Genomic DNA, 17,476 nt, shown 5'->3' with positions numbered 1-17,476 from the left:
AATTCATTCAGATAATTGTTTATCTAAACCAGATTATAATGTTTTCAATATTACCAGCTTACTAGTCAAACCTTTTCAAGCATTCTGTTTAATAAAAATTCAAGCCCTTTACTGCATCTGCGTATTAAAAATCATAGAATGCAAAGTGCTCTGTCTTGTCAATCAAATGGAAATCAGCAGCTAATATGAAGTGGCTGCCTACATTTTAGTATTTACTATCTTATACACTTCATGCTTACTAACTACATTCACTTAAACTAAAAGTAATATGCAGCTAAATGTGAAGCTGCCAAAACTCATTACCTTATTAAGATAGAAATTATTTTTATTTAAAAAATATAAGCACCAATGATGAATACAACCCTGACACACTGCAAAAGAGCATGGTAAAAAGAGGAGCATTATGATACAGTTGATGGTGGTGATGGGCCACAGTGTGGTGCTCTCAAAACTTAAAACTGAACCAGGACTCAGAGTTGCATTTACAGTCCAGTTTCTTTCCAAACTCATATTTGTTGAGAAATCACTTTGGTTGTCCAGAAAGCACTCACTGTATCTGTAGACCTCACAGTACCAGGGCTTCTGCTTCATGCAGAGAAATGCGCAGATCTGCACAATGCAGGCGAAACAGATATTCAACAAAACTGAGAGCAGCAAAGGCAGAAAGAGGAGCTGTCTCGCTGGTCGGTATGGAGCCAGCTTTGGGTAAGCATGAGTTGAACTCATTGTTAAACAGACCATCAAAGTAATGTCTACCTCTTGCATGAGATACTGGTAATTCCAAAAGAGCTGCAGTTGCCAATAGAGCAGTAATGTACCAATAAACTGGACTATGCCATACATGATCAAGTATTTGAATACCCCAAAGGATGAAACCAAAGCAGCTCGGCCTCCTAATACCATGATGTATGGATTCAATAATGCACTTACAATTCTGAAACCTTTAGAATTGAAAAAAAAATAACATTTTATCATTTTTTTTTTGTAAATACGATTATATATTGGTTATACAAACCAGCAGCATAAATGCAAATTTCTATAAAAACAAACCCACTGTGTTTATATTTTGTTTGCTTTTTGTCATTTTCTTTGGAGCACAGCTCTTGGAGAATGATAACTTTCAAAATGTATCTAATTCAATGGCTACTAATAAAGAATAAAATGATAAGAAAAAAAAAAGGAGCATTGTGTTCCAAAAACTTGTATTGGTTATTTCCAGAGACACTTTGATGAGCTGTTACTTATTGTGACTGTTCAGCAAAAATGTATGCCCCTCTTCATTGTGTAATGATGTTGCTGGGAAGCAGCTGCCTAGTCAGAGACTACACTTCTCAGCCCCTTCCTTGCTTCTAGGTATGGTCATGTAACCAATTCATGCCAATGAAATGTGAGCAGGCTGATGGGTATCACTTTCAGTTGGGATTTTTAGTAAGTGGGCATGTCTTCTCCATTAGGTTTTTCCAAACCTTCAGGCTGGATGCAGAAGACTCTGAAAGCCCTAAGGGAAAGTCATAGCACAGAAGAAATCTGAGTTCCTGAATCAATATTTGGAGCAAATCTACCCACTTACTTGCCTGCATCGGCAATGTGTATTACATGAATAAGAAGAAATCTTCAATCATGCTAAGTCACTGAAATTTTGAGTTTTACTTGTTAGAGAAGCTATTGCTATTGTAACTGATAAATACATTTTTACAAGAGCATTTTTTTCTCTGGGGTTAAGGTCTGCACAGATTTGAGTCAAGACATGAGAATATTCAGCAGGATAATAATTTGGTGCCCCTTAAAATCAAATTAATTTAAATCTTTTGTTCAACATTATTGAAATGTCAGGCTGAGTTCTGCGTGGAGATGTGGAGGAACATGGGGAAAAAAAAGAAGGACCCAGTCTCTTCCTGCTGCTCTAAGCAATACAATCCTATCTACAAATTCACCTACCTTCTCCACATAATACAACTCTCCTATCAGAGAATACTGATAAATGAAATTTTTCTCCATCTGCTTATAGTACCTGAGAAATACTTTTGCATGTGTAGATTGGCACACAGGGAATCTGCCCAGCCAATAGACCACTTAATCAGTTTCTAAAACTGTCTTACATCCTGAAGTGTGCTTTATAGCAGTGTTTCTCAAATATTTTCACCTTAACCCACAGTACAAAATACATTTTATGTTGGACCCAGTACCCTCCTAAGTTTGTTTTATGATAAAGTACCTTAAAAAGGGGTATACTCTGATATTTTCTCTTTTTAATTTTTAAAATGTTAGTTGAAAGCCATTAAATAGATTTCATGTACATTAATAGGTCATAACACAGTTTGAAAAACACTCTTGGATGGACAGTTCTGACTGGTGTTTGTCTTTAACTTTTGGAATGGGAAAATGGAAATGAATTCAAATGGAATTAAATGAAGAAAGAAAAGTATGGTAAATGGTTAAAGGTAGGAGGAATGAGAAAAATAAACAATGGCACTTGTGAAAGGGGAGGCAAAAATCAATAGTATCAAGGAATGACAACAAATCATCAACAATGCTAGTATATTCTCAGTGGGAATAATTGGGCTCTGTTTATAGTAGGAGGCACAGTGCCTGAGGAAGTCCAACAGAACAGAAACATTTTGCCCACGTAAGAGTAAAGCCAAAGGTTTCTGTTATGAATATATATGGATAGATATTGAAAAACCGTGAGAGAGATCTGTAGGCATTCTAGTTGAGAATTTTATGCTCTTTCTATACTAAATTCTTGACCTTTCACAATAGTTACATAAACATTCACAAAATTTCCAAGAATTGAGATGCTGTAAGATCATATTTAATTTCAGTCTTGGAAAGTGTCCAGTTCATTCTGGGCCTCCTAAGACAGGATGACAGAGCAAATAAAAAAAACATTTTGGCTCTGCAAGTATGGCACACTCTCAAGCGAAAATAATTACTTAAGAGTATATTTATGGATTAAAACATATGATATGTTAATTTTCACATGCTTAGAAAGAAAGCCTTTGCTAGAAGTCATGGATTCCCTCCAAAGTAACATTTATATGTTGAACTATAAAGACTTCTTTACATTTCCTTTTTGACATAAAACTGGTCTCTGGTCACAGTGGTCAAAATTATTGTAAACTTGTACATTCCTTAAAACAAAGTTTTCTTAATTAAATTAAGTTTATTTTTAGAGCAGTTTTAGGTTCACAAAAATTGAAGGGAGGGTACAAAAACTTCCCATATACCCTCTAGTCCTACAACATTTATAACTGTACACCTGCTTTTAGACACCCTTGTATGTTCTATTGGATTAGAAAAATGTATAATGACATATATGCATCACTATGTTATCACATAGAGTAGTTTACCTGCCCTAAAAATCCTCTGGGTTCTAGCTATTTATTCCTCTCTATTCTTCACAACCCCTGACAGTGACTAATCTCTTTATTGTCTCTACAGTTGTGTTTTTCCAATAATGCTACATAGCTTGAGTTATATGGTATGTAGCCCTGTCAGACTGGCTTCTTTCACTTAGTAACATGAATTTAAGTTTCCTCTATGTTTTTCCATGGCCTGATAGTTCATTTATTTTTAGTGTTGAATAATATTTCATTGTCACAATGTATCAGTTTATTTATCCATTCATCCTGTGAAAAACATCTTAGGTTTTTTTTCCAGTTTTGGAAATAAACAAAGCTGCTATATACATCTGTGTGCAGGTTTTTATGTAGATATGAGTTTTCCACTCCTTTAGGTAAATACATAGGAGCCCAATTGCTGGATCATGTGGCAAGAGTATGTTTCATTTTGTAAGAAACTACCAAACTGTCTTCTGAAGTGGCTGTAGAATTTTGCATTCTCACCAGAAACAAATGGAACTTTCTGTTGCTACACGTATTTACCAACATTTGCTGTTGTTAGTGTTTTGTATTTTGGCCATCATAAGTTTATAGTGATGTCATATTGTTCTTTAAATTTTTATTCCTCCTTTAAAATATGATATAGAGCATCTTATTGCTTTCTGTGTACTGTTTGGCAAGGTGTCAATTAAGGTCTTTGGCCATTATTTCTTTCTTTTCTTAACATTGAGATACAATAAGTCTATGCATATTTAGGAGAAAAATACTTTATCAGATGTGTCTCCTCCAAATAATTTCTCGCAGTCTGTAGATGTCTTCTCATTTTCTTGACATTGCGTTTCTAATAAAAGATTATAATTTTAAATACATCCATCTTATGAATTATTTATATGTATAATTTATTTTTTGTTCAAATATATTTGTCTCCACCTTCCCACCATGACTTCCCCCTGCTCCCCTGCCCCACCTCCTTCCCTAAATTCTTCCCCACTTTGGTTTTGTCCATGGGTCCTTTATACATGTTCCTTGACTTGACCCTTCCCATCCATTCCTCCCCTCCTTCCCTCTTGACTCTGTTGATTTCTTTTTTCTTTCAATACTGCTGTTTATATTATACTTGTCTCTTTATTTTGTTGGTTAGGTTCCACTTATAGGTGCGATGATATGGTATTTGTCTTTCACCCCCTAGCTTATTTCACTTAGCATAATGCTCTCTAGAGCCATCCATGCTGTCACAAAAGGTAGTAGCTCTTTCTTTTTTCTGCTGCGTAGTATTCCATTGTGTAAATTTATCATAGTTTTTTTGATTCACTCATCTACTGATGGGAACTTAGGTTGCTTTCAACACTTGGCTAGTGTAAATTGTGCAGCTATAAACTTGGGGTGCATAGGATCTTTTGAATTGCAGTTTTGTAATTCTCAGGGTATAACTCCAGCAGTGGAATCGCTAGGTCAAAAGGCAGTTCTATTTTTTGCTTTTTGAGGAAATTCCAAACTGTTTTACACGGTGGCTATACCAGTCTGCATTCCCACCAACAGTGGACTAGGGTTCCCTTTTCTTCACAGCCTCGTCTGCACCTAATATTTGTTGATCTGTTTATGGTGGCCAATCTGACCAGTGTGAAGTGGAATCTCATTGTGGTTTTAATTTGCATTTCTCTGATGGCTAGTGAAGCTGAGCATCCTTTCAAATGTCTCTGGGCCCTCTTTTTCTCTTCCTTGGAGAAGTGTTTGTCCAGGTCTTTTGCCCATTTTTTAATAGGATTGTTTGTCTTCTTGGAGTGGAGTAGGGTGTGTTCTTAATATATTTTGGATATCAAACCCCTATCTGAACTATCATTGCTGAATATATTTTCCCATAGGGTTGGTTAACTTCATTTTGCTGATGTTTTCTTTAGCTGTGCAGAAGCTTCTCATTTGATGAGGTCCCACTTGTTTATTCTTTCTTTTATATCCGTATTTTAGGGGACACATCAGTGAAAATGTTGCTGTGTGGGATATCAGAGTTCCCTGCCTATGTTCTCCCCTAGGACATTTATGGTGTTGAGAATAGTAGTAAGTATTTTGTACATCTTGAATTTATTTTTGTATATGGTGTAAGCTTATGATCAATTTGCAATTTTTTGCATGTGGCTGTCCAGCTCTCCCCACACCATTTGTTGAAGAGGCTATTTTTATTCCAATTTATGCTTCAGACCCATTGTCAAATATTCATTGTCCATACAGATATGGGTTTATTTCTAGACTTTGTATTATATTCCACTGATTATGTGTCTGTTCTTGTGCTAGTACCAGACAGTTTTGATTACAGAGGCCTTATGATATAGTTTTATGTCCCGTGTTGTGATCCCTCCTACTTTGTTTTTCTTTCTCAAAATTGCTGCGGTTATTCGGGGTCATTTATGGTTCCATATAAATTTTTGAAATGTCTTTTCTATGTCTTTGAAATACGTCATTGGTATCTTAATAGGGATTGCATTGATTTGATAAATTGCTTTGGGTAGCATGAAGATTTTGATGATATTAATTCTTCCAATCCATGAGCATGGTATATGCCTCCATTTATATGTGTCTTCCTTAATTTATTTATTCAATGTTGTATAGTTTCGGCATACAGGTCTTTTACCCCTTTGGTTAAACTTATTCCTAGGTACTTTATTTTTCTTGTTGCTATATGGAATGATTTTTTGTTCTGATTTCTTCTTCTATTTCATTGCTGGTGTATAAAAATGCCTTTGATTTCTGAATATTGACTTTGTATCCTGTTGTTTTGCCAAATTCACTTATTAGGTTGAGTAGTTTTTCGGTGGAGTCTACAGGGTTTTCTATGTATACTATTATGTCATCTGCAAACAATGATAGTTTTCCTTCCTCCTTTCCATTTTGGATGCCTTTATTTCTTTTTCTTGTCTGCCCACTGCGCCTAGGACTTCCAATACTAAGTTAAATAGAAGTAGTGAAAGCAGACATCCTTGTTTTTTTCTCGATCATAATGGGAAAGCTTTTAATTTTTGCCTATTTAGTATGATGTAGGCTGTAGGTTTTTCATATATAGCTTTTATTATGTTGAGGTGTGCCCCCTTTATTCCCACTTTACTGAGTGTTTTTATTGTAAATGTTGATGTATCTTTCAAATGCTTTTTCTGCATCTATTGAGATGATCATGTGGTTTTTGTCTATCCTTTTGTTTATGTGATGTATTACATTTATTGACTTGCATATATTGAACCATCCTTGCATCCCTGGGATGAATCCCACTTGACCATGATGGATGATCCTTTTAGTGTCTTACTCGATGCAGGTTGCCAATATTTTGTAGAGGATTTTATCATCTATGTTCATCAGAGATATTGGCCTGTAGTTTTCTTTCTTGGTTGTGTCATTACCTGGTTTGGGGATTAGAGTGATGCTAGCCTCATGAAAAGAGTTTGGGAGTCTTCCATCATCTTTGATTTGTAGGAATAGTCTGAGAAGGATAGGGGTTAGCTCTTCCTTAAATGTTTTGTAAAATTCTCCTGTGAAACCATCCGGCCCAGGGCTTTTGTGTGTCAGGAGTTTCTTGATTACTGCTTCAATTTTCCCAGCTGTTATCGTTCTGTTCAGGCTTTCTGCTTCTTTTTCATTCAGTGTTGGAAGGTTACACTTTTCTAGAAATTTGTCCATTTCATCAAGGTTTTCGGGTTTATTGGAGTATAATTGCTCATAGTAATTTCTTACAATCCTTTGTGTTTCTGTGGTATCAGTTGTTATTTCTCCTCTTTAATTTTTGATATTTATTTGTGTCCTGTCCCTTCTTTTCTAGATGAGTCTGTGTAAAATCTTGGAGATTTTCTTTCTCTTTTCAAGTAACAAGCTCTTGGATTGGTTGATCCTTTGAATTGTTTTTTTAGTCTCCATGTCATTCAATTCTTCTCTGATCTTGATTATTTCTTTCCTTCTACTTGCTCTGAGATTTAATTGTTGTTGTTTCTCTAGTTCTTGAAGCTGGAAGACTAGGTAATTTATTTGAAATATTTCTATCTTTTTAGGTAGGCCTGTGTACTTTGAACTTCCCTCTCAGGACTGCCTCTGCTGTGTCCCATAGGTTTGGACTCTTGTGTATTCCTTTTCATTTATTTTCACAAACTTTTTTATTTCTTCTATTTTCTCATTATTGACCCATTCATTGTTTAATGGTGTGCTATTTCGTCTCAATGAGTTTGAAAACTTTTGATGCTTTCTTTGAGGTTGGTTTACAGTTTCAAGCCTTTGTGGTCAAAGAAAATATGTGTTATTATTCCAATTATCGTGTATTTGTTGAGGCTTGTTTTTTGTTGTATCATGTGGTCTATTTTTTAAAATATTCAAATTGCATTTGAAAAGAATGTGTATTTTGCTTCTTTGGGATGAAAGGTCCTACATATGTCAGTTAAGTCCATTTGATCTAGTGCATCATTCAGTTCCACAATATCCTTGCTGAGGGTTTATATGGAAGGTCTATACATTTTGACAGTGGGGTGTTTAAATCCCCTAGTATCAGTGTATTGTTGTCTATATCTTTTTTGAAGTCATCTAAGATTTTCCTGATATATTTGGGTGCTCCTAAATTGGGTGCATCCCTTGATGGATTCTTCCTTTGAGTATTATAAAGTGCCCCTCTGGGTCTCTTTTTATGGACTTTGTTCTGAAATCTATTTGTCTGATATAAATATTGCTACCCTTGCTTTCTTTTTCTGTCCATTTATTTGGAATATTTTTTTCCATTCCTTTACTTTCTGTCTGTGTAGATTCTTTTTTCTGAGGTGGGTCTCTTGTATGCGGCAAATGTGTGGTTCATGTTTTCTTATTCATCCAGCTATTCTGTGTCTTTTGATTTGGGCATTTAGTTCATTTATATTTAAAGTTATTATTGATTGGTACTTATTCATTTTTTTTCCTTTGTACCTGTGTTCTCTTTCTCACTCTTTTTCTTCATCATCTTATACCAGTCCCTTTAGCATATCTTGTAGTGCTGGTTTGGTGGAGATATATTCTTTTAACCTTCTTTTGTCTGGGAAACTACTTATTTCACTTTCCATTTTAATTGAGAGTCTTTTTGGATAGAACAGTCTTGGTTGTTGGCCTTTGCTTTTCATGACATGGAACATTTCTTTCCATTCCGTTCTGACTTGAAGTTTTTCTGTTGAGAAATCAGCTGCCAACCGTATCGGGGCTACCTTGCATGTTACTACCTGTGTGTCCCTTGCTGCCTTTAGGATTCTTTCTTTGTCTTTGATATTTGCTATTTTAATGATGATGTGTCTTGGAGTGGGCCTCATTGGGGTCCTCTTGAATGGCGCCCTCCGTGCTTCCTGGACTTGTGAGGCTTTTTCTCTCTTCCAATTCGGGAAGTTTTTCATCACTACTTTTTCTTTTTTTAAATTAATTTATTTATCTTTTCTAATACATTTGCCTCTGCCTTTCCCCCACCACTTTCCCTTGTCCCCTCCTTCCCTCCCTCAACTCTACCCCTTTGGTTTTGTTCATGAGTCCTTGCTATATGTTCCTTGACATTCCCCTTACCTTCCTTTCCCCTGGCCTCCTTCCCTCCTTCCCTCTTGTCTCTGTTGGTTTCTTTTCCTTTCAGTGTTGCTGGTATTATTTTCCTTACATCTTTGTATTGTTGGTTAGGTTCCACTTATAGGCGAGATCATATGATATATGCCTTTCGACCCCTGGCTTATTTGGCTTAGCATAATGCTCTCTAGTTCCATCCATGCTGTTGCAAAGTTCAGTAGTTCTTTTTTTTCTTTCCGCTGCGTAGTATTCCATTGTGTAAATGTACCATATTTTTTGATCCCAACATCTACTGATGGGCATTTAGGTTGCTTCCAGCACTTGGCTATTGTAAATTGTGCTGCTATGAACATTGGAGTGCATAGGTTCTTTTGAAACATCTTCTCTATCCCTTGCTCTTCCTCTTCTCTTTCTGGTATTTATTATACAGACATATTACATTTCAGGTTGTCCTGCATTTCCCTAAATGACTCTTCATATCTTTTTTTTAGTCTTTTTTCAATTTCTTGCTCTTTCTGGGAGCTTTTTTCTACTGTGTCATCCAGATCGCTGATTTGATCCAGATCGCTGATCCAGATGAACCAGATCGCTGGTTCATCTATCATGCTTTTGATTCCTTCTACTGCATTCTTCAATTCAGAAATGGTATTCTTCATTTCCTCTTGTGTCTTATTGATAGTTTATATGTCCTTTTTCATGGTGATGCAGTTTGCAATAAGTTCCTGATAGTTTCCCTGTAGTTTCTCATAGTTCTCTTTGAGCTCACTGAGCCCATTGAGCTTCCTTAGAACCATTGTTTTGAATTCAATATCTTATAGTTTACTTGCCTCTATTTCATTTAGTTCTTTCTGTGGGTATTCATCTTTTCCCTTCATTTAGGGGGTGTTTCTTTTCCTTCCCTTTATTTGTGAGGCTCTTCTTTTTGCTTCTGCTTCTTAAATTGATCTGTCTTGATTTTCTGACTTTGTGGTGTGAACTTCCATGCTATTAGATGGGTCTATTTTTTTTTTCTTTCTTGATCTGCCTCTGATGATGTCAGTTGTTGACCCTATGTGACCTTATGCAGTCTGTTTGAGCCTTCCTGGAATCCACTGTCTATGTCTGTCTCCTGCAATTGTTAAGCTGGTCAGTCTTCCCTCAGGTGTCAGGCTTAAGCACCACAGGGTGGGGCAGTGCCTCCTGAGGTCAGGGGTATTGTGTCCTTACATGCTGCTGCCACTCAGGGGAGTGTTGTCCATGAGTAAAATGGAGACTGTAGAATGGGGAACGCATCAGCACCTGGAACACCCTGGCTGCTCCCTCAGTTCTCTTCCCAATGCCTCTATCTCTAGTCTCTCCTCAAGCGTGTCTAGGCAGCTCTGTGTCCCCTTTAGCCAGGAATATACTATCTCTGCCAGCCACTCTGTACTCAGCACCCAAGGCCTGTGTGCAACTCCTTGGCAGAGTGTCCTGAGGGCAGGTCTATTGTTTTCTTTCCTGCTGCTGCCTCTTTGTGGCATGGCTTGCTTGGTCAAGATGGAGACTGCAGAATGGGGAAGGAGTCAGCGCCGGGAACCCCCAACTACTCCCTCAATTCTCTCCCCAGTGCCTCCATCTCCAGTCTCTCCTCAAGTTTATCTAGGCTGCTCTGTGTTCTCTTTTGCCAGGGATTTACTATCTCTGCCAGCCATTATGTACTCAGCACCCAGGCCTGCATGCAACTCCAGGTGGAGTTTCCTCAGTGTTGGTCTGTTGTTTCCTTTATGCCTGGGCTAGATGGAAGCTGAGGAGTGGGAGGTGAGTTATCACCCGGTGAGTGGCCCTGCTGGCCACTATCTCAGTTCTCTCTCTCAAGCTTTCCTTACCAATCTTTCCTCAGGCTACAGCCTACTCTGCTCCCACCTCTGCCAAGAGAACAAGGAAGGTGGCTTCCACTGCACGTTTTTGTGTTGGCCCTTTAAATGTCTCTTTGTATCTCAAGTCACCTGCCTCTGGCAGAGAGCACCAATACACTTTTCACAGTTGTCTTTTGTCTATATGCTTTTTTGGGTTCAGATTTTGTAGGCTAGAGGTCCCCACTTATGATTCAGACCATGTTCTTCTTCGGGTGATACAACTGGCCGTTTCAATATCCCTCTGGTTCTGGTGCCGATAGACGCCCAGCCCAGACTCTCGAGCTTTAACCACACTTCTCACCCGTTAGGTTGTGTGAAAGCTGATTCCACTGTCTGTCTGAGACTCCAAGTCTTCTCTCTCACTATCGTTCTGTTGTTTTCCAGGTGTTTTCTCCACAATTTAGTTGCAATTCCAGTTTGGTCCTGGGAGGCAGTCAGTGTGACTTCCACTCACTCCTCCGCCATATTCCCTCTGGCCTCATTGATTTATTTAATAGATTTCATCTTTAGTGTTGTATTTAAAAAGTTATCATCTACACAAGGTTATCTAAATTTTCTCTTATGTTATCTTCTAGGAGTTTTATAGTTTTGTATTTTACATTTAGGTCTGTGATCCATATTAAGTTAATTTTTCTGAAGGATGTAAGGTCTGTACCTAGATTTATTAATTCATTTTTGTATGTTGGTGTCTATTTATTTCAACATGAGCTGCCCAAAAGACTATCTCTGCTACATTTTTTTGCTTTTATTTCTATGTCCAAGTTTAGTTGACTATATTTATGTTAGTCTGTACCCGGGCTCTCTAATCTCTTCCACTGATCTATTTTAGAGTTAAGGGAGCTGTTGGAATAAAGGTATAAATTGTTACAACCTTTCTGAACAGCATCAAGACTCATCGAGTGTCCTTGAAATGTTTATCTTTTTTGACCTAGTATCTCTACTTCTAGAAGTTCAGAATGAGAATTATACACAGGTATGTTTGTTAGAGCATCAAATGTAATAATAAGAAATCATAATCTAGATATTACACAATCATAAAAGATATGAATCATCTGAGCAACTATTAAAAATGATGTTTATGGATTTTTCAATTGCATGGATAAGTTTTTCCAGTAAAATATTAGGTTAGAAAAATCACGATATGGAATTCTATGTTTGGTATGATTTGAAGTGTTCAACAAACATAGATGAAAATAAACACACAAATGTACATTCAATAATTGCCAGTGGTCATTTTTTAGATATATTATGTTATTATCTTCATCTATTTTTTTTTATTATGGCAGGTGACCTTAAAGTCAAAGGAAATACAATCTATACTGATCATATGTTTGCCAGTAGTTAAGAGGCAATAATTTTTCTTAGGCTCTATTCAAACTTGGTTTTAGGTAAAGCCCTTTTTCAGATATACAACTGAATGACTGGTTGATGCAGGAGCTATGTCTGGAAAAAGTCCAGCCATTGTTAATATAACAAGAACACTTTGCGTGACATCAATGCAGCCTAGCAGCCAAGGAGAGTGGACTGGAATGCACATGCATGAGCAATGATGACTTTACTGTACTAGTTAGTGGGGGCAGAAGACCTGATAAGTGAGCATGTGTACTGTGTGGCCATCATAATCAAAATGTCTGAGCAAGTAGAATAATGAGACTCAATCAAATTTTGCATTAGGCTTGAAATTTCCTATGCAGAAACTATTTGGATGATTCAGAAGGCCACAACTATAGGCAACTGATGATTGGCAGCTTCATCAGACAACACACCTGCTCATGTGTCATGTCTTGTGCAGTTTTTTTGGGGGGAAACATCAAATCACCCAGGTGATGCAGCCCACCTACAGCCCAGACTTGGTGCTCTGTGACTTCTGGATTTTCCCAAAACTCAAATCACCTTTGAAAGGCAAGGGATTTCAGAACATCAATGAGATTCAGAATAATAAGATGGGGCAGCTGATGGCTATTGGGAGAACTGTGTGAGGTCCCAATGTGCCTATTTTGAAGGGAACTGAGGCATCTCTCTCCTATGTACAATGTTCTTTGTATCTTGCATCTTCTTCAATAAATGTCTCTACTTTTAATATTACATGTCTGGATACCTTCTGGACAGATACCTCCTTTCCTCAACTCTCTTTTCTATGTGCCAAACTTCAGTTCAGCTAATGTATCTCAATTGACCTAAGATTGGAACCTCTCTTAACCCAAATTACTGCCTTGTTGATAATCTGAAATGATGAAATACATGAAAAATGACAATTCCTGAAATACAGTCCTAACAATATTCTTTTCTCTGCCCCTACTTATAACAAATCATTTGCAGAGTCTGATCATTAAGGCTATGATTCACTACTGCTTCATGTGCAGACTCCCAAAGTCACCACCATCATTTGCCTTCTGCTCTAATTATGTTCTTGTATTTTTCAATTCAAAATATAAGTAGAAAGAATGGCATTGTTTTAGGGAGTGTTGGCCAGCCTTCAAGCCCTCTAAAATAGTACCTTCCACAAAATATGACAATTACTTCATTTATTGGGTATATAATTTGTGTTTTTAAACCAGTTTTTTGTTTGTTTTTTGCTGATGCTAGAACTTTGATAAAGCCAGAGTAGAGATTCAGAACTGTGAGACAATAATAGTGGAGAGTGTGACCAAGGTTGTAAGCAATCTTACTTTACAGTTCAGAGAAGAAGATGAAGATCTGGGTGTCATGTCTTGTCCCTTTGTAGTAGAACTGTTTTTTGGAGGAGGTGATGAGAAAGGACCTCAACTGTTTCCCATGGACCCATTTGAGACCTTTGTACAGTTTTATGATTAAGCAATTGGGTTTACTTTAGAGGATGCCCACAATTTCTTGCAATAAGTTTAGCATAAGTCTATAACTCTGAAAGAAGCCATCAAGTCTTGACTCATCATCATCAAAAAAGTAATGGAGGAGAAGCTTAATGCAACTAACATAGAGCTAGCCACCATGCAGCCTGGCCAGAATATCCACAGGTTCACAAGGGAAGAACTTCAAGAGTTTATCACAGACATTTAAGAAAGTGTAATCCTCAGAGCTTCTCTGGAACAATTTCAGTTATTCTGATTGCCCTTAACATTTATATCTAGTCACTGTTTCTTGGAAAATCTTCAGCCTATGTGCATTGTATGATGTCTGTACATAAAAGCAGTTCTGAAATAAAGAAAAACTTAAAATAGAGAACCTCAGAGATTCCACTAAGAAACTACTAGAACTGATAAATGAACTCAGCAAAGTAGCAGGATAAAAAATTAATATCCAGAAATCAGTTACATTTTTATATGCCAATAATGAACTAACAAGAAGGGAAATTAAGAAAATAATCCCATTCATAATTGCTACCAAAAAAACAAAATATCTAGGGATAAACCTAACAAGATATAGAAGACCTGTACTGAGAAAATTACAAGACGCTGAAGAAAGAAATAGAAGAGGATAGAAATAAGTGGAAGCAGTACAAAAGATGGCGGAGGAGTGAATGGGGGTCACGCTGACTGCCTCCCCCCAAGACCAAACTGGAATTGCGACTAAATAGTGGAATAATCACCTGGAAAACAATGGAACTGTAGTGGGAGAGGAGCCTTGGAGCCACGGACAGACAGTGGATTTGACTCTCACACATCCCAATGGGTGAGAAGTGTGGTGGAAGCTCAAGAGGGTGGGCTGGGTGCCCACAGGCACCAGCACCAGAGGGACATTGAAATGGCCAGTTAGCTTCCCCCAAGAAGAACCGGGGTCTGAATCATAAACAGGAACCCCTAAACTACAACAGCTAAAACCAAGAAAATACAGACAAAATGCAACCCCGAAAAGCTCAGGGGCACTCTCTGTGAGAAACAGGTGGCTGGGGATGCAAAGAAACATTTAAAGGGCCAAAGCAAAAATTGAGGTGGCAGCCACCCTCCTTGATCTCTGGGTAGAGGCAGCAGCAGGGTGGGCTGGTGCCTGGGAAAATATTGGTGAGGAAAACTTTGTGAAGAGAACTGAGACTGCGGCCAGTGGAGTCCCGGAGATAACGCACCTCCCACTCTGCAGGTACCATCTTGCTCAGGCATAAGGGAATCAATTAACCTGCCTTTTGAGCACTCCGCAAACAGCTTGTACGCCTGTGAGCTGGGGGGCTGAATTCAGACTGGCTGGGAGAGCCTTGAGGAGAGACTGCAGACGGAGGAGTTGGGGAAAGAATGGGAGGAGGAACTGGGGAGTCCCGACTCCCTCCCCTTTCTTTAGTCTCCATTGTGGGCTGGAAAGGTGAGCCCTCAAAGAGGCAGAAGCGGGGCGTACAGGAACCAGACTGCCTGCGATTGAAACGCAGTCCGCACAGGTGGTGAATTCTTGGCCGAAGGGGTCACGGAACTGCCTGGAGACCTCTGAGGAGAAACTGGAAATGGAGGCATTCGGGAAAAAACAGGAGAAGGAACCGGGGCATCCCAACTCCTTCTCCTTTCCCTAGTCTCCATTGTGCGGGGAGAGTCTACACCCCCAAAGAGCTAAAAGCCAAAAAGCACACAATAGAGAGCCCAAAACCACCCAGCGCAGGCGCGCACACTTGGACCAAGTGGCCGGTGAGGGCTGGCGAGCTTGTGTGTGGACTCGCGCAGGCTGGCAAGAGTTCCCATGGGCTGGCAAGGCCTCCCACAGGTTGGGACCGATATGGCCTGAGAGGGAGTGTGCAGAGCAGCGAGGGCAGGCATGAATTGACCCGCCCGGCCCGCGATTGCGGAGCAGATCACAGATTTAGTGGATCCCGGACCAAAGGAGGCATACAGCTACCCAGAGTCCCTGGAGGAGAGACTGGAGACAGGATTAACTGGAGAGTCCTGGAGCTGACTCCCTCACATTTCTGTAGTCTCCATTTGGCGAGGGCAAGCAACAAACCCAAAGAACCAAAAGCAGGGAAAGCACACAATAGAAGACCCTAAACTGACCAGTGCCGGGGTGCCCACCAGTCGCAGGGCCAGATGAGTACGCGAGGTCGCAAATAAGCACCCTGGACTGGGGAAAGCAAGTGCAAGCCCAGGCAGGCGGGGGATCCTGCCAAGTCTAAGGAGTGCACTCAAAGAGCCAGCGTGATAGTGCAGAGCGATCCACAGATATAGTCCATCCCTGGCGGAAGGAGTCACAGAGCTGCCCCAAGCAGGAGTCAGACGCAGACAGTAGACCCCTCTAAGGCAAAAAAAAACGACCCAGGGTAATATAGGGTCAACAACTGACATCATCGAAGGCAGGCCCAGAAAGAAAAGTAAAGGGAAAAATAAATAAATAAATAATAAATTTAAAAAAAAAAAGACCCACATACTACCATAGAAGTTTAATCCACAAAATCAGGAAATCTAGACCGCACAATTGAAGCAGAAACAAAAATAAATAAATAAAACTAAATAAATAAATAAATAGCTTAACAGACTCTCACAAAATGTGAAGTAAAAGAAGTTTCCCCTAAATGAGTGGAAAAGGAGACTCCCCACAGAGAGCTAAATAATATAGAAGCAAGGGAACTATCAGATATTGAATTCAAAACAATGGTACTAAGGAACCTCAATGAGTTCAGCCAGCTCAAAGATAACTATGAGAAACTGCAGAGAAACTATCACGATCTTACAAAAAACTATATTAACCTCGAGAAGGACATAGAAACCATCAAGAAGACACAAGAGGATATGAGAATACCATTTCTGAATTGAAAAACACGGCAGAAGGAATCCAAAGCAGGCTGGATGAAGCCGAGGATCTCATCAGTGAGATGGAGGATAAGGTAGAAATAAGCTCCCAGGAAGAACAAGAAATGGAAAAAAGACTCAAAAACAATGAAGAGGCATTTAGGGAAATGCAGGACAACCTGAAATGCAATAATATCTGTATAATAGGGATACCAGAAGGAGAAGAAAAGGAGCAAGGGATATAGAACATCATTGAAAAAGTAATGATGAAAAAATCCCCTAATCTGAGGAGAGAAAGGCTCTCATGGATAAAGGAGGCACAGAGGACCCTACTCAAGAAGGACTCATGGAGGTCCAGTCCAAGACACATCATCATTAAAATGGCAACTATCAAAGACAAAGAGAGAATCCCCAAGGCAGCAAGGGAGAAGGAGAAAGTAACATACAAGGGGCCCCAATACGCCTAGGAGCTGACTTCTCAACAGAAACACTACAAGCCAGAAGGGAATGGCAACAAATATTCCAAGTCATGCAAATCAAGGGCCTACAGCCAAGGCTGCTCTACCCAGCTAGGCTCTCCATTAAAATAGAAGGGGAAATACGGAGTTTCCCAGACAAGAAAAGACTAAAAGAATACATTTCTACCAAACAAGCACTCCAAGATATGCTAAGGGGACAGGCTTAAGAAGATGAAGGAAAAGAATGAGAGAGAGAGGAACACAGGTACAAAGAGAAAAGATGACTAAGTTTCTATCAGTAATATCTCTCAATGTGAATGGACTAAATGCCCCAATCAAAGACACAGGGTAGCTGAATGGATAAGAAAACATGACCCACACATATGCTCCCTACAAGAGACCATCCTCAGAGCAAGAGACCTACACAGATTGAAAGTAAAAGGATGGAAAAAATATTCCAAGCAAATGGGCAGGAGAAAAAGCCCGGGGTTGCCATACTTGTATCAGACAAAGCAGATTTCAAAAAAAAAGGCCATAAAGAGACACCCAGAAGGGCACTTTTTAATATTTAAAGGAAGAATCTATCAAGA

Source organism: Pteronotus mesoamericanus, unplaced genomic scaffold (genome assembly GCF_021234165.1).
Source record: "Pteronotus mesoamericanus isolate MK-2021 breed Mesoamerican mustached bat unplaced genomic scaffold, CSHL_Meso_final contig_37, whole genome shotgun sequence".
Classification (NCBI taxonomy): Eukaryota; Metazoa; Chordata; class Mammalia; order Chiroptera; family Mormoopidae; genus Pteronotus; species Pteronotus mesoamericanus.
The sequence above is the reverse complement of the archived record's forward strand: the minus strand, read 5'-3'. Positions refer to the sequence as shown.